General features: G+C 41.7%; 2 pseudogenes; both read right to left on the reverse strand.

Annotated features, from left to right (window-relative positions):
- Positions 1-5,212: 5,212 nt before the first annotated feature.
- Positions 5,213-7,566, reverse strand: LOC132224622 (dnaJ homolog subfamily C member 9-like; annotated as a pseudogene).
- A 15,617-nt stretch (positions 7,567-23,183) lies between these two features.
- Positions 23,184-23,735, reverse strand: LOC132223866 (histone H3.3C-like; annotated as a pseudogene).
- Positions 23,736-24,824: the final 1,089 nt, after the last annotated feature.

Genomic DNA, 24,824 nt, shown 5'->3' on the forward strand with positions numbered 1-24,824 from the left:
AGCATGAACCATCTATACCAGCGGTTCTCAACCTGTGGGTCGCGACCCTTTTGGGGGTTGAACGACCCTTTCACAGGGGTCGCCTAAGACCATCGGAAAACACATATATAATTACATATTGTTTTTGTGATTAATCATCATGTTTTAATTGTGTTCAATTTGTAACAATGAAAATACATCCTGCATATCAGATATTTACATTACAATTCATAACAGTAGCAAAATTACAGTTATGAAGTAGCAACAAAAATAATTTTATGGTTGGGGATCACCACAACATGAGGAACTGTATTAAAGGGTCGCGGCATTAGGAAGGTTGAGAACCACTGATCTATACCAATAAAGAACTAATATGCTAGTGGTCGATACACCATAATGGTAATGACCAGGTCATTAGCATATTAGCTGGGGCGTTGCTCTGGAGATGGGGCGGAAGTGGGGCGGCACCCAGAGGAGGTGAGACCATCCCATACTGCTCATATTCTGAGTGCCCCATAGCCCACCTGCCAGGGGAAGGAGCACAGTGCAGCAGGCAGGAGGCTTCCATGCTCTCCTCTGGCACCAAGATGGGGCGGAGCTGCTGCATTGCTCCAGAGATGGGGCAGAAGCAGGGAGGCGGCCGGAGAAGCTGGGACCAGCCTGAGGTGACTTGAGGGACTGAGGGTGGGGCTTGAAGTGGCCAGAGAAGACCAGAGGGTTTGGGGGCTGGGCCAGGCTCACTGGAGCTCTGTGTGGACAGGTTTGAGTGTCAAGGCAGGGCTGCAGGTGGGTGGGCATTGCTGCACAGTTTTAAATCACGTGCTGGGCTTCTAATATCCATATAAGCTCCTATCTAATAAAAGAGAAACATGGTAATTAGCTGTACGTCTGGTACCCTTCCCATTGGCTAATCAGGGCGATATGCAAATTAACTGCCAGCCAAGATGGTGGCCGGCAGCCAGGCAGCTTGAAGCGAACATGAGGCTTGCTTGCTTCAGTGACGGAGGACTCCAAAGTTCCCCGCCTGCCGCTGCCAGACTCTGAGCTTGCAGTTTGAAACATTGTTACAAATATAGAAGCTAAACAAAACCCCAGAAACCTGCTTTCAGCCGGCCGGGATCTCAGAGCTGGAGTTGAAACAGTGTTTTGATTATAGAACCCAAACAAACCAGACACCTGCTTTCAGCAGCGGAGGCCTAAGAGCTGGAGCCAATCCTCAGAGCTAAAGCTGCCCCAGAATAAAAAAAAGAAAAAAAGGAGCGGTTGGGAGCTTCAGTCACCCGCCAGCCTGAAAACAGCCCTCAGCCCCTCACCCAGACTGGCCAGGCACCCCAGTGGGGACCCCCACCCTGAAGGGTGTGTGACCTGCTGCAAACAGCCATCATCCCCTCATCAAGGCTGTCCAGGCACCCCAGTGGGGACCCACACCCTGATCCAGGACACCCTTCAGGGCAAACCAGCCGGCCCCCTCCCGTGCACCAGTCCTCTATCCTATATAGTAAAAGGGTAATATGCCTCCCAGCACCGGGATCAGCGGAGCACGAGGCCTCCCGGCACTGGTATCAGCATGACAGGGGGCAGCGCCCAAACCCCCTGATCGCCCTGCGGCTCTGTGTGTGACAGGGGGCGGGGCCCCAACCCCCTGATCAGCCCTGCTCTGTGCCTGATAGGGGGGATCTCCCCAACCCCCTGATCGCCCTGTGGCACTGTGTGTGACAAGCTGCGGCGCCCCAACCCCCCGCCACGGGCCCTGCTCTGTGTGTGATGGGGTAGAGCCATAACCTCCCCATCGGCCTTGCCCTGAGTGTGACAGGGGGTGGCGCTCCAACCCCCTGATTCGCCCTGCTCTGTGTGTGACAGGGGGTGGTGCCCCAACTCCCCTATTGGCCCTACTCCAGGGGTGGGCAAACTTTTTGACTCGAGGGCCACAATGGGTTCTTAAACTGGACCGGAGGGCCGGAACAAAAGCATGGATGGAGTGTTTGTGTGAACTAATATAAATTCAAAGTAAACATCATTACATAAAAGGGTACGGTCTTTTATTTCAATAGTTTTATTCATTTCAAACGGGCCGGATCCGGCCCACGGGCCGTAGTTTGCCCACGGCTGCCCTACTCTGTGAGTGACAGGGGGGAGCTCCTCAACCCCCTGATCGGCCCTGCTCTGTGCGTGACAGGGGGGAGCTCCCCAACCCCCTGATCGACCCTGCTCTGTGCGTGACAGGGTACGGAGCCTCAACCCTCCTGATTGGCCCTGCTCTGTGCGTAACAGGTGGTGGTGCCGCAACCTCCCCATCGACCCGGCCTTGAGTGTGACAGAGGGCGGTGCCCCAACCCCCCAATTGGCCCTACCCTGAGCGTGACTTAGGGTGGCATGGCAACTTCCCGATCCACCCTGCTCTGTGCATGACAGGGGGCGGCGCCCCAACTCCCCAATCAGACCTGCTCTGAGCCCGACCAGGGGCTGCACCTAGGGATTGGGCCTGCCCTTTGCCACCCGGGAGCAGGCCTAAGCCTGCAGGTCGTTATCTCCCGAGGGGTCCCAGACTGCGAGAGGGCACAGGCCGGGCTGAGGGACCCCCTCTCCCTGAGTGCACAAATTTTTGTGCACCTGGCCTGTAGTATGAATATAATTCATAAATGTGTTCTGACTGCTCCACCAACTGGCTGTTCCCATCTCCTTCTCCTTGGGACTCCCTATTCCCTGAGACACAACAATATTGAAATTAGGCCAATTAATAACCCTATAGTGGCTTCTAAGTGTTCAAGTAAAAGAAAGAGTCACACTTTTCTCACTTTAAATCAAAACCTATAAATGATTAGGCTTACTGAGGAAGGCATGCCGAAAGTCAAGATAGGCTAAAAGTTAAGCCTCTTGCACCAGTTAGTTAAGTTGTAAACACAAAGGAAACATTCTTGAAGGAAATTAAAAATGCTACTCCAGTGGACACACTCCAGTGATGATAAAGTGAAACAGTCTTATTGTTGACTAGATGAGAGGAAATTTGAGATGCAACCCTTGTGTTCCCATCACCCTCTGCCCGGTGCATGAAATTCATGCATGGGGGGGTGTCCCTCAGCCCAGCCTGCACCCTCTCCAATATGGGACCCCTCAAGGGGCGACCAGGCCTGTAGGGGAGGGCAGTTGGGGGCAACCAGGCCTGCAAGGGAGGGCAGTTGGGGGGGCAGGCCTGCAGGGGAGGGCAGTTGGGGATGACTGGGCCGGCAGACAAGGGCAGTTGGGGGTAATCAATCCTGCAGGGGAGGGCATTTGGGGGCAATCAGGCCGGAAGGGGAGCAGTTAGGGGTGACCAGGTCTGCAAAGGAGGGCAGTTGGGGGGTCATCAGGCTGGCAGGCAGAAGCAGTTAGGGGCAATCAGGCAGGCAGGCAGGCAGGCAAGTGTTTCGGAGCCAGCAGTTCTCGATTGTGAGAGGGATGTCTAACTGCCGGTTTACCCCTGAGGGGTCCCAGTTTGGAGAGGGTGCTGTTTGGGCTGAGGGACAAATTTCATGCACCGGGCCTCTAGTTCTATATAATAAAAGGCTAATATGCGAATAGACCAAATGGCAGAATGACCAGTCGCTATGACATGCACTGACCACCAGGGGGAAGACGCTCAATGCAGGACTTGCCCTCTGGTGGTCAGTGCAGTCCCACAGGGGGAACACTGCTCAGCCAGAAGCTGGGCTCACTGCTGGTGAGTGCAGCGGCGGTGGTGGGAGCCTCTCCTGCTTTCTGCAGCAGTGCTAAGGATGTCCGACTGACGGCTTAGGCCCGCTCCCCATCAGTCAGACATCCCCCGAGGGCTCCTGGACTGCGAGAAGGTGCAGGCTGGGCTAAGGGACCCCCCCACCAGTGCACAAATTTCGTGCACAGGACTTCTAGTCTGCATATAAGTTTTTTGGTTGCTTTCTTCATACACCCCACTCCCCTTCCCTCTGCAATTTGTCAGTCTGTTCCATGCTTCTATGTCTCCAGATCTATTTTGTTTATCAGTTAATGTTGTTCGTTAGATTCCACAGTTAAAGACAAGTATCATATAAGCACTTAGCACAATACTCTCCAGGTAATACTCAGCTGTCTCAAAGGGTAAGAGATCTTTCTGTTTTATAGCTGCATAGTTTTCCATCATGTAAATGTACCAAATCTTTTTTTATCCATTCATCTACTGATAGGCATTTGGGCTATTTCCAGATCTTAGCTATTGTAAATAGCACTGCTATGAACATAGTGGTGCATATATTCTTTCTGATTGGTGCTTTTGGTTTCTTAGGATATATTCCTAGAAGTGGGATCATTGGTTCAAATGGCAGTTCTATTTTTTTTTACTTGTTTAGTTTAATTGTGTATTAATTCTTATAAAGATGCTTGAAGTAATGTGAACATCTGTTTCTCCAATACTTGAAGCAAAGAATACAAAACCTGTTTGAGTAAAAAACAAACGAACAAAAACAAACAAACAAAACAAAACAAATCAAAACAAAACAAAAGAGAAGGTCTATTCAAGAGTTTTAAGACTGAAAGCAAACTGTCAAGTATTTGGAAGAAAAATGTTCAGCAAGTGGTCTGAAGACATTCTAGCCAGGTGGTGTACTTGTTCTAATAAACACACACATCACTCTGAATACTCTGCAGCTCACTCTTGTGTGGCAAAATGACAGTTGGTAAAGGAAGTATGGGCAGATCCACATTATAGGTAAAGTTCCTTGTTCAAAAGATCCACAGAAGCAAGTGCTAGCAGAAATATACCAACCTCCTCCTCTTTCCTCAATGACCACCACCAAATTCCTTCATAGGAGGACTGGACTTCACAGAATGTCAGGGGATTTCTAGGATATAAGATCAGGTTGAGAGGCTCTGGTTTACATACTCAATCTGAATAGCTTAGATGGAAAAGAATTTTTCTCAAGGGTTGAGTTAACTTTTGTCTTCAGATCTTGACTTTACCTTCCTACAATGGCACTAATTAACCCCTAACGACTTTTGAAGAGAAAATTTCATTATTTCTGCCGAAACCGGTTTCGCTCAGTGGATAGAGTGTTGGCCTGCGGACTGAAGGGTCCCAGGTTCGATTCCGGTCAAGGGCATGTACCTGGGTTGTGGGCACATCCCCAGTGGGAGATGTGCAGGAGGCAGCTGATCGATGTTTCTCTCTCATCGATGTTTCTAACTCTCTACCTCTCTCCCTTTCTCTCTGTAAAAAATCAATAAAAAATATTTTTTAAAAATTTCATTATTTCTTTTCTTTCTTGAGAGCTGTTTTCTTTTTCCCTCCTCATTTGGAAGGTTTGCAGTACTTCGTTTCCATCTGAGCCAGAAAATTGTCCATTTCTTTTTGCCAATCTTTTTGTCTGTTCTGAATGAGTGTTTTCAAATTATCTTCTTCATCAAGTCCTGACTCCTTCCTGTTCATTTCTGCTTCTTTAGCCTCTTCCTGGGCACTCCTTTTCCTAGCATTCATCTTTTGCTTCCATTCTTTGACAAAGGTCTTAGGATGGGACTTCTCCAGCATCAATGGCTTGTTGAATAAGGTTCCTTATCCTGGGTTCCTCTGTGTACTGCACGCAGGACACAGACTCCATGATCTTACCCATGTCCCCTTTGAAGTCCAGATAGGCCTGTTTAATATCAGCCAGCTCTTCTTCAGATCCTTTGTATGTCTTTTCCAAAAAAAAATGTCTTCTAGAGATATCTTTTTACAGAGTAACCTCCAATATGTCTCCCAGTCCCCATCTTGGTTGAGCACATCTGAATCCTTGTCCACTGTCCCCTGCTCATCATACACTGCTCTCTGCTCCTTATCACTCAGAAGGGAGTAGACTTTCCCCAGGATCTGGAAGCGGCAGGTGGCACGCTCCTTGTCGTCCTCGCCCACCCGGTCTGGGTGCACTTCCAGGGACACTCCCTCGCGCCGCACACCTAGGACTCGGTAAAGGTAAAGGTCAGAGGTGCCAAACACCTGCTCACACAGCTCCAGCAGCCCCCTGACTGGCCGGCGGAGGGCTACGCAAAAACACTAGGTCCCAGCAGCACCTCTCAGCAGCACCTGCCAGTTACAAACTGCTCCATTTTTTTTTATTTTTTGAAGAAACTCTATACTGTTTTCCATAGTGGCTGCACCAGTCTGCATTCCCATCAGCAGTGTTCTAGGGCTCCCTTTTCTCCGCATCCTCACCAGCACTTGTTGTTTGTTGATTTGTTGATGATAGCCATTCTGATAGGTCTGATATGGTACCTCGTTGATGTTTTAATTTGCATCTCTCTGATGATTAGTGACTTTGAGCATTTTTCATATATCTCTTGGCCCTCTCTATGTTCTCTTTGAGAAGTGTCTATTTAGCTGCCTTGTCCATTTTTTTAATTGGATTGTTTGTCTTCCTTTTGTTAATTTGTATGAATTATTTAAATATTTTGGAAAGTAACCTTTTATCAGGTGTATCATTGACAAATATGTTCCCCTACACAGTGGACTCCCTTTTCATTTTGTTGATGGTTTCTTTTGCTGTGAAGAAGCTTTTTATTTTGATGTAGTCCCACTTGTTTATTTTCTCCATTGCGTCCCTTACCCTAGGGCCTAGGAGATGTGATGGCAAACACATTGCTGAGAGATACATGAAATTTTGCTGTCTTTGGTTTCTTCTTGGATTTTTATAGTTTCACTACTTACATTTAACTATTTTATCCATTTTGAGTTTATTCTTTTGTATGGTGTAAGTTTGTGGTCTACTTTAATCTTTTTGCATGTGTCTGTCCAGTTTTCCCATCACCATTTGTTGAAGAGAGTGTCTTTACTCCATTATATGTTCTTGCCTCCTTTGTCAAATATTGACTGTAAAGGTGTGGGTCGATTTCTGGGGTCTCTGTTCTGATCCGTTGGTCTGTAGGCCTGCTCTTGTGCCAGTATCAGGCAATTTTTATTACAGCGGCTTTATAGTATAACTTGATATCTGGTATTGTGACCCTCCTCCAACTTTGTTTTTCTTTCTCAAGATTGATGCAGCTATTTAGGGTCTTTTGAGGTTCCATATAAATTTTTGGAGTATGTGTTCTAGATCTGTGGAATATGCCATTGGTATTTTAATAAGGATTGCATTGGATCTATAGATTGCTTTGGTGGTATGGACATTTTAATAATGTTGATTCTACGAACACAGTATTTTCTCCCACTTGTTTATATCTTGTTCTATCTTTTTTTTCAATGTCCTGTTTTTTTCTGAGTAGAAGTCTTTTAATGCCTTGGTTAAGTTTATTCCTAAGTATACCTTCTGTTGCCAAGGTAAATGGAATTGTTTTTTAAGTTTCTTTTTCTGAGAATGCCTTTTATTTTTTCTTGTTTTCTGATTGCTGTGGCTAAGACTTCCAGTACATTGTTGAATGAGAATGGGGAAAGTGGGCATTCCTGTCTTATTCCTGTCTTTAAGGGAATGGTTTTAGTTTTTGCTCATTTAGTATGATTTTTCATGCAAATGGAAATAAAAAAGGTTGGGGTAGCAATACTCATATATAACGAAGTAGACTTCATTATTATGAAGGTCATAACAATCAAAAGGAATCAATCCAACAAGAGAACATACCCCTAGTAAACATGTATATACCCCATATAGGAGCACCTAAATATATAAAAAATCACATAGGACTTTAAGAGGGAGATCAACAGCAACACAGTATTAGTAAGGGACTTTAGCACTCCATTGGCTTCACTGGATAGATCTTCCAGACCCCCCAAAAAATCAATATGGAAACAGTGACTCTAAATGACACACTAGATCAGATAGAATTGGCATTTACAGAACATTTCACCCCAAATCTGCAGAATATACATTCTTCTCAAGTGCACATGGGACATTCTTAAAGATAGACCGCATATTAGGACACAAAAAAAGTATAAGTTCAACAAGATTGAAATCATATCAAGCATCTTATGGGATCACAATGGCATGAAAGTAAAAATCAACTACAATAAAATCACTCAAAAACATTTAAACACATGGAGGCTAAATAGCATGTTATTAAACAATGAATGGGTTACAAATCAGTTCAGGGAAGAAATAAAAAACTTCCTGGAAACAAATGAAATGGAACACATAAAATCCAAAAACACATGGGACACAGTGAAATCAGTCCTGAGAGGAAAGTTCATAGCATTACAGGCCTACCTCAAGAAACAAGAAAAAGCACTAATAAACTATCTAACCTTACAATTTAAAGAACTAGAAAGAGAACAACAAGAAAAGCCCAGAGTAAGTAGAAGGAAAGAAGTAATAAAGGTCAGAGCAGAAAGAAATGCATAGAGACAAAAACAAACAAACAAAAAAACACACAAAAGATCAATGAAACTAAGAGTTGTTTCTTTGAAAAGATAAACAAGATTGATGAACCTTTAGCTAGATTCATCAAGAGACAAAGAGAGAGAACCCAAATACATAAAATCAGAAATGAAAGAGGTGCAATAACAAACGACATCAGAGAAATAAAAAAGATTGTAAGAAAAATACTACGAACAACTATATGCCAAGAATCTGAACCACCTGCATGAAATGAACAAAGTCCTAGAATAATACAACCTTCCAAAACTCAAACAGGAAAAATCAGAAAACATGAATAGGGCAATAACAACTGATGAAATTGAAAGCAGTAATAATAATAATAATAATAATAATAATAATAATAATTCCAAGCAAATAAAAGCCCTGGTCTGGAAGACTTCATGGTGGAGTTTTACCGAACATTCAAAGAAGAACTAACATCTATCCTCCTCAAACTATTCCAAAAAATTCAAGAGGAAGGAACATTTCCAAGCTCTTTTAATGAGGCCAGCATCATCCTATCCCAAAACCAGATAAAGATACTACAAAGAAAGAGAATTACAGGCCAATATCTCTGATGAGCGTAAAATACTCAACAAAATATTAGCAAATTGAATTCAACAATATATTTAAAAGATCATACAGCATGACCAAGTGTGATTTATTCTAGGGATGCAAGGCTGCTACAATATTTGCAAATCAATAAATGTAATCAACCACATAAGCAAATTGAAAGACAAAAATTGCATGACAAAATCAATAGACACAGAAAAAGCATTTGACAAAATCCAACACCCATTTTTGATAAAAACTCTCAGCAAACTGAAAATAGAGGCATCACACCTAGCATAATAAAGGCCTTATATGACAAACCTACAGCCAACATCATACTCAATGAGAGAAAATGTTTTTTTGTTTGTTTGTTTTAAATATATTTTTATTGATTTCAGAGAGGCAGGAAGAAGGAGTGAGAGATAGAAACATCAATGGTGAGAAAGAATCATTGCTTGGCAACTTGGGCATGTACCCTTGACCAGAATCAAACCTGGGACCCTTCAGTCCACAGGCCAACGCTCTATCCACTGAGCCAAACCAGCTAGGGCAAAAATGTTTTTTTGTGGGGATTTTTTTGTTTGTTTGCATGTTTTTAAGATGGAATCTACTCCTGGTTGACGATGTTGTGCATATTGTTAAAATTAAAACAAAAGATTTGTAAAATTACATAAACTTAGTTGATAAATTAATGGCAGGGTTTGAGAAAACTGACTCTAATTTTGAAAGACTTTCTTTCTACTTTGGGTCAAATGCTATCAAACAGCATTATATGCTATAGAGAAATCATTTATGAAAGCAAGAGTCAATTGATACAGAAAACTTATTGTCTTATTTTTTTTCTTTATAAAGGTATTACATATGTGTCCTCCCCTCCCCATTCCCCCAACTCATGCCACCACCCCCCGGTGTCTGTGTCAATTGGTTAGGCTTATATGCATGCATACAAGTCCTTTGGTTGATCTCTCCCCTTTTAAGAAATTACTGCAGCTACCCCAAAGGTCAGCAAACACCACCCTGGTCAGTCACCAGCCATCAACATTGAGGCAAGACCCTCCAGCAGCGAAAGAATTATGACTCACTGAAGGCTCAGAAGATGCTTAGTATTTCTTAAATTAAATTTATTGAGGTGATAAAATTATATAGTCTTCAAATGTACAATTCTATAATACATCATCTGTATATTGTATTGTGTTCTTACCCTGCCTCCCCAAGTCAAGTCTTTGTCCAATATAATTTATCTGTCCTTTGCCCTCTTCTACCTCCCCTCACCTTCTTTTTCCTCTAGTAATCACCATACTGTTCTCTGTGTCAATGAGTTGTTTTTTTGTTTAATCCCTTCACCTTTCTCACCCACCCACCCAACACTGCTCCCCCACAAAAGCTGTCAGTCTGTGTTCTGTATCTATAAGCCTGTTTCTATTTTGTTTGCTAGTTTATTTTGTTCATTAGATTCCACATATAAGTGAAATCATATGGTTTTTTGTCTTTCTCTAACTGGTTTATTTCACTTAGCATAATACTCTCCAGATTCATCCATACTGTTGCTAATGGTAAATATCCCCCCCCCCTTTTTTTTTTTTACAACAGAGTAGTATTCCATTGTGTAGATGTACCACAGTTTTTTAACCACTCATCTACTGATGGTCACTTGGTCCACTTCCAGATCTTGGCTGTTGTAAATAATGCTACCATAAACATTGGGATACATATATTCTTTCAAATTAGTGTTTTGGGGTTTTTTTACGGATATGTTCCCAGAAATCCAATCACTGGGTCATAAGGAAGTTCCATTTTTAATTTTTTGAGGAAACGTCATACTGCTTTCCACAGTGGCTGCACCAATATACATTCCAATCAACAATGCACCAGGTTTCCTTTTTCTTTACATCCTCATCAAAACTTGTTGTTTATTGATTTATTTATGGTAGCCATTCTGACAGGTATGAGGTTGTCTTTTCATTTTGTAGATGTTTTTCCTTGCTGTACAAAAAAATTTTAGTTTGATGTAGTCTTGTTTGTTTATTTTTGTTTCTCTTGCCTGAGGAGATATATCAGAAAAATGTTATTAAGAGAAATGCCCAAGATTTTACTGCTTATGTTTTCTTCTAGGATCTTTATGGTTTTGAGTCTTACATTTAAGTATGTATACTATTTTGAGTTTATTCTTGTGTAAGAAGGTGGTCTAGTTTCATTTTGTTGCAGGTATTTGCCCAATTTTCCCAATACCCTTTATTAAATACACAATATTTACCCCCTTGTATATTCTTCCCTTCTTTGTCAAATATTAATTTACTATAAAGGCATGGGTTGATTTCTGAGCTCTCTATTCTGTTCCATTGATCTGTAGGTCTGTTTTTATGCCAGTACCAGGCTGTTTTGATTACTCTGGCCTTGTAGTATAGTTTGATATTAGCTAGTATGATTCTTCCAACTTTGTTTTTCTTTCTTCCTTTTTTTAAGATATATTTTTATTGATTTCAGAGAGGAAGGGAGAAGGAGAGAGAGATAGAAACATCAATGATGAGAGAGAATCATTGATTGGATGCCTCCTGCACGCCCTCTATGGGGGATTGAGCCTGCAACCCGGGCATGTTCCCTTGACCAGAATCAAACCCGAGGACCCTTCAGGCCACAGGCCAATGCTCTATCCAATGAGCCAAACTGGCTAGGGCTGTTTTTCTTTCTTGAAATTGCTGTGGCTATTCAGGGTCTATTGTAGTTCCATGTAAAGTTTTGGAAGATTTGTTCTAGTTCTGTGAAATATGTCATTGGTATCTTCATAGGAATTGCATTGAATCTATAGAATGCTTTGGGTTGTATGGGTATTTTGATGATGTTAATTGTTCCTATCTATGAAGACAATATTTGTTTCCACTTATTTTTATCTTATTCAATTTCTTCAATGTCTTTTTTATTGCTTATAGTATTACAAAGGGTATTAAATATGTGTCCTTTTTCCCCCCCACCCTTGACAGTCCCCTAGCCTCCCCTATCCCCCAGTGTCTTATGTCCATTGGTTATGCTTATATGTATGCATACAAGTACTTTGGTTGATCTCTTACCCCTCTCCCTCCTGCCCCCCAACCCTCCCTGGCCTTCCCGCTGCAGTTTGACAATCTGTTTGAGGTAGCTCTGCCTCTGTATCTATTATTTATTTATTTATTTATTTATTTATTTATTTATTTATTTATTTATTTATACTGTTCATCAGATTATTTATTCACTTGATTTTTAGATTCACTTGTTGATAGATGTGTATTTGTTGTTCCTAATTTGTATCTTTACCTTTTTCTTCTTCTTCCTCTTCTTAAAGGATACCTTTCAGCATTTCATATAATACTGGTTTGGTGGTGATGAACTCCTTTAGCTTTTTCTTATCTGTGAAGCTCTTTATCTGGCCTTCACTTCTGAATGACAGCTTTGTTGGATAAAGTAGTCTTGGTTGTAGGTTCTTGGTATTCATCTCTTTGAATATTTCTTGCCACTCCCTTCTGGCCTGCAAAGTTTCTGTTGAGAAATCAGCTGACAGTCGTATGGGTACTCCCTTGTAGGTAACTGATTTTCTTTCTCTTGCTGCTTTTAGGATTCTCTCTTTGTCTTTTTTTTCCCTCTCTCTCTTTTTAACTTTTATTTATTTTATTTTATTTTATTTTTATTGCTTAAAGTATTACAAAGGGTATTACATATGTGTCCATTCCCCCCCCCCCCCGCCCTAGATAGTCCCCTAGCCTCCCCTATCCCCCAGTGTCTTATGTCCATTGGTTATGCTTATATGCATGCATACAAGTCCTTTGGTTGATCTCTTACCCCCCTGCCTCCTGCCCCCCAACCCTCCCCGGCCTTCCCGCTGCAGTTTGACAATCTGCTTGAGGCAGCTCTGCCTCTGTAACTATTATTGTTCAAAAGTTTATAATGGTCTCTATTATCCATGAATGAGTGAGATCATGTGGTATTTTTCTTTCATTGACTGGCTTATTTCACTTAGCATAATGCTCTCCAGTTCCATCCATGCTGTTGCAAATGGTAAGAGTTCCTTCCTTTTTACAGCAGCATAGTATTCCATCGTGTAGATGTACCACAGTTTTCTAATCCATTCATCTACTGATGGGCACTTAGGCTGTTTCCAAATCTTAGCTATGGTGAATTGTGCTGCTATGAACATAGGGGTGCATATACCCTTTCTGATTGGTGGGAGTTCAATTTTTAGTTTTTTAAGGAAACTCCATACTGTTTTCCATAGTGGCTGCACCAGTCTGGATTCCTACCAGCAGTGCATGAGTGTTTCTTTTTCTACGCATCCTATCCAGCACTTGTTGTTTGTTGATTTGTTGATGAAAGCCATTCTGACAGGTGTGAGATGGTACCTCATTGTTGTCTTGATTTGCATTTCTCAGATGATTAGTGACTTTGAGCATGTTTTCATATGTCTCAAAGCTTTCTGAATGTCCTCTATTGAAAAGTGTCTATTTAGGTCCATTGCCCATTTTTTTATTGGATTGTTTATCTTCCTTTTGTTAAGTTGTATGAGTTCCCTGTAAATGTTGGAGATTAAACCCTTATCGGTGATATCATTGGCAAATATGTTCTCCATGCAGTGAGCTTTCTTGTTGTTTTGTTGATGGTTTCTTTTGTTGTGTAGACGCTTTTTATTTTGATGCAGTCCCGTTTGTTTATTTTCTCTTTAGTTTCCAATGCCCTAGGAGCTGTATTGGTGAAGAAATTGCTTCGGCATATGTCTGAGATTTTGTTGCCTTTGGATTCCTCTAGTATTTTTATGGTTTCCTGTCTTACATTTAAATCCTTTAACCATTTTGAGTTTGTTTTGTGTATGGTGTAAGTTGGTGGTCTATTTTCATTTTTTTTACATGTGTCTGTCCAATTTTCCCAACACCATTTATTGAAGAGACTGTCTTGACTCCATTGTATGTTCTTGCCTCCTTTGTCAAATATTAATTGAGCATACTGGTTCGGGTCGATTTCTGGGTTCTCTCTTCTATACCATTGATCTATATGTCTGTTCTTTTACCAGTACCAGGCTGTTTTGAGAACAGTGGCTTTGTAATAGAGCATGATATCTGGTATTGAGATCCAACCTACTTTGTTTTTCTTTCTCATGATCGCTGTGGCTATTCCGGGTCTTTTTTATTCCAGATGAATTTTTGGAGAGTTCATTCTAGGTTTGTGAAATATGCCATTGGTATTTTAATTGGGACTGCATTGAATTTATAGATTGCTTTGGGAGTATGGACATTTGAATGATGCTGATTCTACCAATCCATGAACAGGTTATGTTCTTCCATCTGTTTATGTCTTCCTCTATCTCTTTTTTCAGTGTCCTTTAGTTTTCTGAGTAGAGGTCTTTTAGCTTTTTAGTTAAGTTTATCCCTAGGTGTCTTAATTTTTTGGTGTGATGGTAAACTAGACTGCTTTTTTAGTCTCTCTTTCTGTAAGTTCAATATTGGTGTATAGAAATGCCATAGATTTCTTGGCATTAATTTTGAATCCTGCTGCATTACTAAATTCATTTATTAAGCCTAATAGTTTTTTGATGGAGTCCTTAGGGTTTTTTATGTACAATATCATGTCATCTGCGAATAAGAACAGTTTTATTTCTTCTTTTCCAATTTGGATGCCTTTTATTTCTTCTTCTTGTCTAATCACAATGGCCATTACTTCCAGTACTATGTCAAACAGGAGTGATGAGAGTGGGCATCCCTGTCTTGTTCCTGTTCTTAGGGGAAATGGTTTTAGTTTTTGCCCATTGAGTATAATGTTGGCTGTGGGTTTGTCATATATGGCTTTTATTATGTTGAGGTTTGATCTTTCTATTCCCACCTTGCTGAGAGTTTTTATCAAAAATGGGTGTTGGATTTTGTCAAATGCTTTTCTGCATCAATTGATATGACTATGTGGTTTTTATCTCTCAATTTGTTTATGTGATGTATCATGTTTATTGATTTGCGGATATTGTACCATCCTTGCATCCCCGGGATAAATCTTACTTTTCATGGTGTATGATCTTTCTGATGTACTGCTGAATCCTATTTGCTAGGATTTTGTTGAGTATTTTGGAATCTATGTTCATGAGGGATATTGGCCTGTAATTCTCTTTCATTGTGTTGTCTTTTTCTGGTTTTGGTATTAGGGTAATGCTGGCTTTATAGAATGTGCTTGGAAGTGTTCCTTCCTCTTGTATTTTTTGGAATAGTCTGAGGAGTAGATGTTTTAGTTTTTCCTTGAATGTTTGGTACATCTCCCCTGTGAAGTGTCTGTCCCTGGCCTTCTGTTCTCTGGAAGCTTTATGATTACTGCATCAATTTCTTCCATAGTTATTGGCCTATTGAGATTTTTAGATTCTTCCTGATTGAGTTTTGGAAGGTTTTACTTTTCTAGGAATATGTCCATTTCCTGCAGGTTGTCCAGTTTGTTGGAATAGAGTTGTTCATAGTATTTTTTAACAATACTTTGTATTTCTGTGGGGTCTGTTGTATTTTCTCCTCTTTCATTTCTGATTTTGTTCATTTGGGTCCTCTCTCTTTGATTCTTCGTGATTCTGGCTAGAGGTTCATCAATCTTGTTTATCCTTTCAGAGAACCAGCTCTTGGTTTCATTAATCTTATGTATTGGTTTTTTTGGTCTCTATGTCGTTTATCTCTGCTCTGATCTTTATTATTATATCCTTTCATTTGCTTACACTGGGCTTTTCTTGTTGCTCTCTTTCTAAATCTTTGAGTTTTAGGGTTAGGTAATTTATTACCATTGTTTCTGGCTTTTTGCAGTAGGCTTGTAGAGCTATGAACTTCCCTCTCAGGACTGTTTTTGCTGTGTCCCATAGGTTTTGGATTGTTGTCTTTTCATTGTCATTTGTTGCCATGATTTTTTTTTTTATTTCTTCTTTGATCTCTCTGGTAACCCAGTCATTGTTTAATAGCATGCTATTTCGTCTCCATGTGTTTGATTTTTTTTATTGTTTTTATTGTAGTTGATTTCCAGTTATGCCATTGTGGTCTGAGGAGATGTTTCTTATGATTTCTATCTTCTTGAATTTGAAGAGACTTTGCTTGTGACCCAATATATGTTCTATCTTTGGAAATGACCCATGTGAACTTGAGAAGAATGTATACTCTGTTGCTTTGGGGTGAAATGTTCTGAAGATGTCAATTAATTCCATGTGATCTATTGAGTCATTTAGGATTGATGTTTCTTTGCTGATTTTTTGTTTAGAGGATTTGTCCAATGGTGATAGTGGGGTGTTAAAGTACCCTACTATGAATGTATTATTGTCGATCTCTTCCTTGATATCCTCCAGAAGTTTTTTTATGTATTTGGGTGCTCCTGCATTGGGTGTGTATATGTTTACCAGAGTTATATCTTCTTGTTGTATTGATCCCTTTAGTACTATGAGGTGGGTCTATTTTGTCAGATGTAAGTATTGCTACTCCAGCTTTTTTTTTCATTTCCATTAGCCTGAAAGATATTTTTCTATCCCTTCACTTTCAGTCTGTGCGAGTCCCTTATTCTGAGGTGGGTCTCTCATAAATAGCATATATATGGGTCATGGTTTTTATCCATGCAGCCACTCGATGTCTTTTTATTGGAGCATTTAGTCCATTTACATTTAAAGTTATTATTGAAAGGTACTTGTTTGTAGCTATTTCTATTTTTTGTGCCTGTTTTCTCTCTTAACTTTTTAATTATTCTTTTTATAGCATTCCCTTTAGCATTTCTTGCATTGCTGGCCTGGTGGTGATAAACTCCCTTAGCCTTTTTAAAAAATATATATATATTATTGATTTTTTTACAGAGAGGAAGGGAGAGGGATAGAGAGTTAGAACCATTGATGAGAGAGAAACATTGATCAGCTGCCTCCTGCACACTCCCTACTGAGGATGTGCCTGCAACCAAGGTACATGCCCTTGACTGGAATTCAACCTGGGACCCTTGAGTCCGCAGGCTGATGCTCTATACATTGAGCCAAACCAGTTAGGGAAGCCTTAGCCTTTTTTTTGTCTGTGAATCTTCTTATTTCCCCTTCAATTTTGAATGATAGCCTTGCTGGATAGAGTATTCTTGGATTCAGTCACTTGCTTTGCATCATTTTGTAAATTTCCTTTCATTCTTTTCTGGACTGATGTATATCTGTTGAGAAAGCATTTGATAATCTAATGGGAGATCCCTTGTATGTAACTTTCTGTTTCTCTCTTGCAGACATTAAGATTCTCTTTGTTCTGAACATTTGGCATTGTAATTATTATGTGTCTTGGTGTGGGTCTTTTCCGGTTCATCTTGTTTGGGTCCCTCAGTGCTTTTGTGACTTTTTTCTTCCCCACCTCAGGGAAGTTTTCTGACATTATTTCTTCAAATAGATTTTCTAATCCTTGTTCCTCTTCCTGTTGTTCTGGCACCCCTATTATTCGGATATTGCTTCGTTTTTATGTTGTCCCATAGCTCCCTTAGGCTCTCCTCCTGTCTTTTTTTTTCTCTAATTGCAGTTCAGTTTGGGTGTGTTTTGCTTCCCTGTCTTCTAATTCGCTAATTCAGTCCTCTGCTTCTCCTAGTCTACTTTTGAAACTTTCCATGATGTTTTTTATTGTAGCTATATCACTCTTCATTTCTTCTTGATTCTTAAATAAGTTATTGATTTTTTTCTTCCATTTCTTCTTGATTCTTATATAAGTTGTTGATTTTTTTCCTCCATCAGGTTTATGAACTGTATTACCCTTATTCTGAATTCTTTTTCTGACATATTGCATGCCTCTGCTTCACTTAGCTGCTTTTCTGGTGATTTATCATTTTCTTTCCTTTGGGGGTGTCTTTGTCTACCCATTTTTTGTCTCACCGACTGATCTAGATGTTGAGTCATGTAGGGTCTGCTCCTTGGGTGGCAGTGGCTCCTTGGGCTGCGGTTGCTCCTCAGGGGGTCACAGAAGTGGCTGCTCCTCAGTTGGCAGTGGCTCCTCTGGTGGGTGCTGTTCATAGCAGTGGTGTCACCTTTGGCTGTTGGGGTAGGCTGCTCACTCAGCTGCTGTTCCTTGGAGAGTGGTTGGCTGTTCATGTGGCTTCTGTTCCTCAGATGGGGGTGGACTGCTCACGTGGCTGCTGTTCCTTGGATCGGGGCTGGCTGAACACTGCTGCTGTTCCTCAGATGGGGAGGGCTGCTCATGAGGCTGCCTCTTCTTGGACAGGGGCAGATTGCTTATAGGGCTACTGCTCCTCATATGGTTGCGGGTTGCTCACGCAGCTGCTGCTCCTCGGAAGGGGGATGGGCTGCTTGCGTGGCTGCTGCTTCTTGTGTGGGAGTGAGCTGCACATGCAGCTGCTGCTGCTTGGCAGGGGGCGGGCCACTCACCCAGCTGCTGCTCCTCAGACAGGTGCAGGCTGTGTGTGCCTGCTGCTCCTCAGACCAGTGTGGACTGCGCAGGCTGCTGCTCCTCTGATGTGGGCTGTCTGCTCGTGTGGCTGCTGCTCCTCAAACTGGGGGGGCTGCTCAGGTGGCTACTGCTCCTCGTATGGGGGTGGGCTGCTCACAGCACTGCTGTTCCTCATATGGGTGTGGGCTGCTCACACAGCTGCTGCTCCTTGGATGGGGGCAGATTGCTCGCACAGCTGCTGCTCCTCAGACAGGTGCAGGGTTCAGGCTGCGCAGCTGCTGTTCCTAGAGGAAATATTTTAATAGTGCTATTTTCCCTTTCTCTATAATAGAAGTGTCAGAGATGAACAAAAATTAGTAAAATGTATATGAAAATCTCTTGTCAGAGCCTGGGGCATGCTGTAGGACCCAAATTCAAGTCCCTGCCCACCCACGCACGCCTCGAAATGGTAGGAGACCCAGACCCTACTAGCCCCACCCCCATCAAGCCCCAAGGGTGGGGGCACAGACTCAGGTCCCCCAGCCCAGCGCTGGGCAGGGGGCACAGTCTCAGTTCTCACATCAAGCCCTGCCAGGTGGGGGCTGCATCCTAAGTTCCCCTGGCCCTGGCACTGGGGAGGGGGATGCAACCTATAGTCCCCCAGCCTGTCCTCAGGTCCACTGGCCCGAACGCTGGGGTGGGGGCATGGCCTCATGTCCGCCGCTCAGCCACAAGTCCCCTGGCCCGGCCCCAGATCCCTCGGCCTTAGTGCAAGGGCACGAGGACACAACGGCGTGTTGACCATAAATATTAGCTCTTTATTATATAGGATTTTTAGTTTGTATGTCATTTATTTCCACTCTAATCTTTATTATTTCCTTCATTCTACTCACTTTGGTCTATGTTTGCTGTTTCTTCTCTAGTTCCTTTAGGTGTAAAGTTAGATTATTTACTTGAGATTTTTCTTTCTTATTGAGATATGCCTGTATTGATGTGAATTTCCCTTTTAGGACAGCTTTCACTGTGTCCCATAAGTTTTGGGTTGTGTATTCATTTTCATTTGTCTCAAGGTATCCTTTGATTTCTCCCTTTAACTCATTATTGACCAATTCATTTTTAAATAACATGTTATTTAACCTCCATGTGTTTGTGTGTTGTTCATTTTTTTTTCTTGTATTTGATTTCTAGTTCCATGCCATTGTGGTCAGAGAAGTTGCTTGATAAGATTTTGATCTTCAGAAATTTATTGAGACTTGTTGTATGTTCTAATATGTGGTCTATTCTAGAAAATGTCCCATGTGCACTTGAAAATAATGTATATTCTGCTGCCTTGGGTTGAAAAATTATGAAGAAATTAATTTAAGTTCTGATCTAGTATGTCATTTAAGGCTACTCTTTCATTATTTATTTTCTGTATGAAAGATCTATCTAGTAATGTCTATGGTGTGTTAAAATCTTCTAGTATGACTGCATTAATGTCTATCTTTCCCTTTATGTCCAACAACATTTGGTTTATATATTTAGGTGCTTCTTTGTTCGGTGCATAAATGTTTATTAGGATTATGCCCTCTTGTTGGATTCCTCCCTTTATCTTTATGTAGTGTCCTTCTTTGTCTCTTATTATAGCCTTTGTTTTAAAGTCTATTTTGTCTGATATAATTATTCCAACCTGAGCCTTTTTTTAAATTTCCATTTGCATGAAATATTTTTTTTTTCATTCCTTTACTTGCAGTCTGTATCTTTTGCTCTGAGGTGAGTTCCTTGTAGATGGCTTATATATGGGTCTTGTTTTCTTATCAATCCGCTACCCTATGTCTATTTATTGGAGCAGTTAAGCCATTTATATTTAGAGTGATTTTTTTATAGTGTAATGTATTTTAATAGCAAACTTACAGGAACAGCACAGAAGACAGACAACATTAAAAATATGTACTTGCATGTAGGACAACTAAGTTAGAAAAGTATAGCGAATGGATGGAATCTACTGTATGATAAAAATGTTACAAACACCATTTAGTTGCCATCAATAAGAAATTTACTTGTTTTAAAAAAAATCCAAATGCTGGCATTGTCCAGAAAAATTTAACAGGTTTATTTATATTTTTACTAGTGGCACGGTGCATGAAATTCATGCAAGGGGGAGGGTGTGTTCCTCAGCCTGGCCTGCACCCTCTCCAATTTGGGACCCCTCAAAAAATGTCCTGCAAGTTTACAGGGATCGGGCCTAAACCAGCAGTCAGACATCCCTCTCGCAATCCGGGACTGCTGGCTCCTAACCGTTCACCTGCCTATCTGCCTGCCTGATTGCCTCTAACCACTCTGCCTGCCAGCTTGCTTGCCCCCAAATGCCCCCCCCACCAGCCTGATCACCCCAAACTTCCCCCCCTGCTGGCCTGCTCACCCCTACCTCCCCTCCCCACTGGCCTGCTCATCCCCAACTGTTCCCCTGCTGGCCTGCTCACTCCAAACTCCCCCCCCCCACTGTCCTGATCACCTCCAACTGATCCCCACTGATGGCCTGCTTACCCCCAACTGGCCCCCCTGCTGGTCTGCTTACCCCCAACGGCCCCATCCCCCACCAGCTTGATCACCCACAACTGCCCTCCCCTCTTGGCCTTTAACCGTCTCTACCTCGGCCCCACCACCATGGCTTTGTCCAGAAGAACATCTGGAAGGTATCCTGGAAGGTCTCCCAGTCTAATTAGCATATTACTCTTTTATTAGTATAGATATATTTGTTTGTAAATATGGTTATGATTGCAGATATGAGTAGGACCAGGTAAAATTTTATAGAATGGGCCTTTTATTACAGATGGTTTGCCATATATGCATTTTTTTTCTAAAGAAGTAAAAATTACTTAAAAAATGTTTCAGGAAGACTTTGAGAAATTTACAGTATCCGCTTTTCTTCCAAGAAAGTTGTCACTTTTATTCCAGAGTGAGAATTATTTGTATGCTTTGTATGTCAGCATTGGGCCACTGTGACTGGGGGGCACTTAGCTTGACTTGAGGGTAATTATCTTGCTCACTGGCTGGGAGGGAGGGTGTGTGGCAGAGGAGATAAATACTGGGTTCTGGATTATTCATAGATTGCTGACTTTCTGGATTGATTGTGCAAGCCCCTCCTTTTATTGATGTCCACCTTCTGTTGACAGACATCTACCCTGGGCGAGAAATGAGATGAAACTCTTTCTTGTCATTGTAAAAAGCATTTGAATTCCTAAGGTGTGATAAGGCCACCCAGCCATCCACAGTCAAGGTACACATTTTCATGGAGGATGTTCCCACTTTTGAATAAATCAAAACAATTTTTTCTTTTAATTTAAACTTTCTTCTATAACTGTTTTCTTGTTACTTAAAAGCTAGTTGTTGTTTTTTTTGAAACTGCTTCCAAAGCTTTTCAAGCTGTATATGTCCTTGGAATAAATTTATAAATAAGAATTGAGCCCGGCTGGTGTGACCCAGTGGTTTAGCATCGAGCTATGAACCAGGAAGTCACAGTTTGATTCCAGGTCAGGTCACATGCCCAGGTTGTGGGCTTGATCCCCAGTACGGGGCATGTAGGAGGCAGCCGATCAATGATTCTCTCTCATCATTGATGTTTCTATCTCTCTCCCTCTCCCTTCCTCTCTGAATCAGTAAGAATATATTTTAAAGGGAGAGAGAGAGAAGAGTATATATGTTTGTAAATAAGAAAACATGTATTTGATGCTCTTAGAAAGTCTTATTTTCTTTCATTAAAACTTGTGCAGTATAGGGAACTCCATAGATTCTCTTAATTTGAAGAAAGTTAGAGGGAAAGGTACTAATTCAGAGTTCCTTGGGAAAATGTGTCACTTATATATTTTTTTATGTTTATTTTTTTAAAATAAAAAACTGAAATATTTTCTATTCAGAAAATATATTTGGATCTAAAAATCTATAATTTTAACCCTAAAATATCAATTTAAATATTTTAAAAATGGTTTGGATGTTTGTTTTTTAAACAAGCTAGGTTACTGGAGTTCTACATGTTACTGGACCACTGGGGTAATTTTCTGATTGGAAAATTAAGAATTATAGTCAGAAGGAGGGACATGAGAATTTTTAAAGAACATATTCAATTTACTTTAGAAGCCTAACCTCTCTTATCATGTGACTTGTTTTGTATGTTTGTTAAACTATATTATCACATAAGCATTGATGCTATTGGGACAAACAGTGACAGTTGATTCAGGTCATTTGAATGCCCACTGTCTGTTTTAATTTGTATGTTCGTTTTGACTCTGTCATATGCTCAATCTTCAGTGGAAGTCATGAGAACCTATTATTTTTGCCTGCTCCCTACTTTACGTTGGAAATATTCTTTTTTACCCAGACGGACCTTAACTTTGATGTAAGGGATTGTTTCCATTGCCAACTTTTTTGTTCCTTGCCAAGTAAGAGAGTTGTGAACTCTTCAGTGATGCCTTTCCCTGGATATTTCCAGATGTGGTTGGGAAAAGTCATTTCATCCCCGATCTTTGCATGTCAGGTGCTGGGGTGCCTGGGTGCCGCCTGGCCTGCGCCCCAGCTCTTTCTCCCTCCGATCGCCATGGGGATCATGGGGCCGCAGGCCAGCCGGCACCCCAGGCCAGGGGTTGTCGCCTCGCCTGCTGCCCGGCTTTCCAATGGCGATCGCCTTTGCCCGCCCCCCAGCTCTTGCCTGCTGCCTGGGTTTCCGATCACCATTCTTCAGTCCTTCCCCTTTCGCCTCCCATCATTGCACATATGCAAATTAACCGCCATCTTTGTTGGCGGTTAATTTGCATATCACCCTGATTAGCCAATGGGAAGCATAGTGAAGGTACGGTTAATTACCCTTTTTGTCTTTTATTAGATAGGATAAAGTTTAACTGCTGAAACTTGTTCACTGAAACATTTGACTTGCATTAATGCTTTATGTCCCAGCATTTATATTAAAAATAATCACACACAAATGAAAATGGAAAAACTGCCAAATACCTGATTTCTGTCCCCTATTTTCAACTTGCAATCATATACTTAGGTACCTTTTGACCCCATGGGAAAAAAACAACAACAAAACCTAACATTCAGAACTACCAATAACAGGAAGAAGAGAAAATTTTTTAAAAGAATGAAATGTTTTCCATCATAGTGGATTCTTAAGCACGTTCTCCACAGATGCAGCATTCTAGCTGGATGTCTTTTGGCATAATTGTTACACGTTTGGCATGGATAGCACACAGGTTGGTGTCTTCAAACAGGCCAACCAGATAGGCCTCACCTGCCTCCTGCAAAGCACCAATGGCTGCGCTCTGGAAGCACAGGTCTGTTTTGAAGTCCTGAGCAATTTCTTGCACCAGATGCTGGAAGGGAAGCTTGCGAATGAGCAGCTCAGTGGACTTCTGATAACGTCTAATTTCACGAAGTGCCAGGGTACCAGGCCTGTAGCTATCCGGCTTCTTCACCCCTCCAGTGGAGGGCACACTCTTCCGAGTGGCTTTGGTCGCCAGCTGCTTCCGCAGCGCTTTGCCCTGGTCGACTTGCGGGTGGTCTGCGCCATGGTGCAGGGACCTCTTCACTTACCCCCCTTCTCCTTCTGCTGGAACTCAGCGAGCTGGAGGCGGCACAGGCATTGGAGAGCAATGGCAGCGGCGGCGGACACATTTGAAAGATCTAGACTAGATTGATTATTGATAGGTACGTAATTATTGCCATTTCATTCTTTTAACTCTATTCCTCTGTTTTCTTTTTACCCTTTTTTCTCCCTCCTCCACTTCCTCCTCCTTTTTAAAAAACATATTTTTATTGATTTTAGAGAGGAAAGGAGAGGAAGAGAGAGATAGAAACATCAATGATGAGAGAGACTCATTGACCAGCTGCCTCCTGCACACCTAGTACTGGGAACTGAGTCTGCAACCCAGGCATGTGCCCTGTCTGGGAATGGAACTATGACCTCCTGGCTCATAGGTTTTACTCAACCACCGAGCCACACCAGCTGGGCTATGTGTCCTTTTTCATGCTTTGAAGCTCTCACTAAGTTTCATGAAGGGTTCACTAAGTTCCTTGAGCATCCATGTAATCACTTTTTTGAACTCTATATCTGGTAAATTGCTTGCCTCCATTTCAATTAGCTCTTTTTGTGGCTATTTCTTCTGTTCTTTCATTTGTGGCATGTTCTTTGTCTCCCCATTTTGGATTCCTCTTTGTGTTTGTTTCTATGTATTAGGTGCATCTGCTGTTCTCTTATTCTTGGTAGGTTGGCCTTATATAGTAGGTGTCCTGAGGGACCCAGTGGCAGTCTCCTTGATCACCTGAGCTGGGTGCTCTAGGAGTGTCCCTTGCATGGATTATGTGAGCTCTCATTATGTAATTGAATCTTTTAAATATTTTATTTTATTTTTTCCATCACCATTTATCCCCTTATGCCTCCACCTATCTCCCCTCACCCTCACAATCACCACACTGTTGTCCATGTCCATGAGTTCTGTCTCTTTGTAATTGAATCTTGATTGCTATTGGCCCATTCATGTGTAGGCTTGACCTTAAGGCTGGCTGACTGTGAAAATTGAACCTAACGACAGTGTATGAACTTTTGTGCAGGTGCTAGATACCCAAAGCCCAATTCACCTCAGCAGAGTCTGGTGCATCC

This window comes from Myotis daubentonii, chromosome X (genome assembly GCF_963259705.1).
Source record: "Myotis daubentonii chromosome X, mMyoDau2.1, whole genome shotgun sequence".
Lineage (NCBI taxonomy): Eukaryota > Metazoa > Chordata > Mammalia > Chiroptera > Vespertilionidae > Myotis > Myotis daubentonii.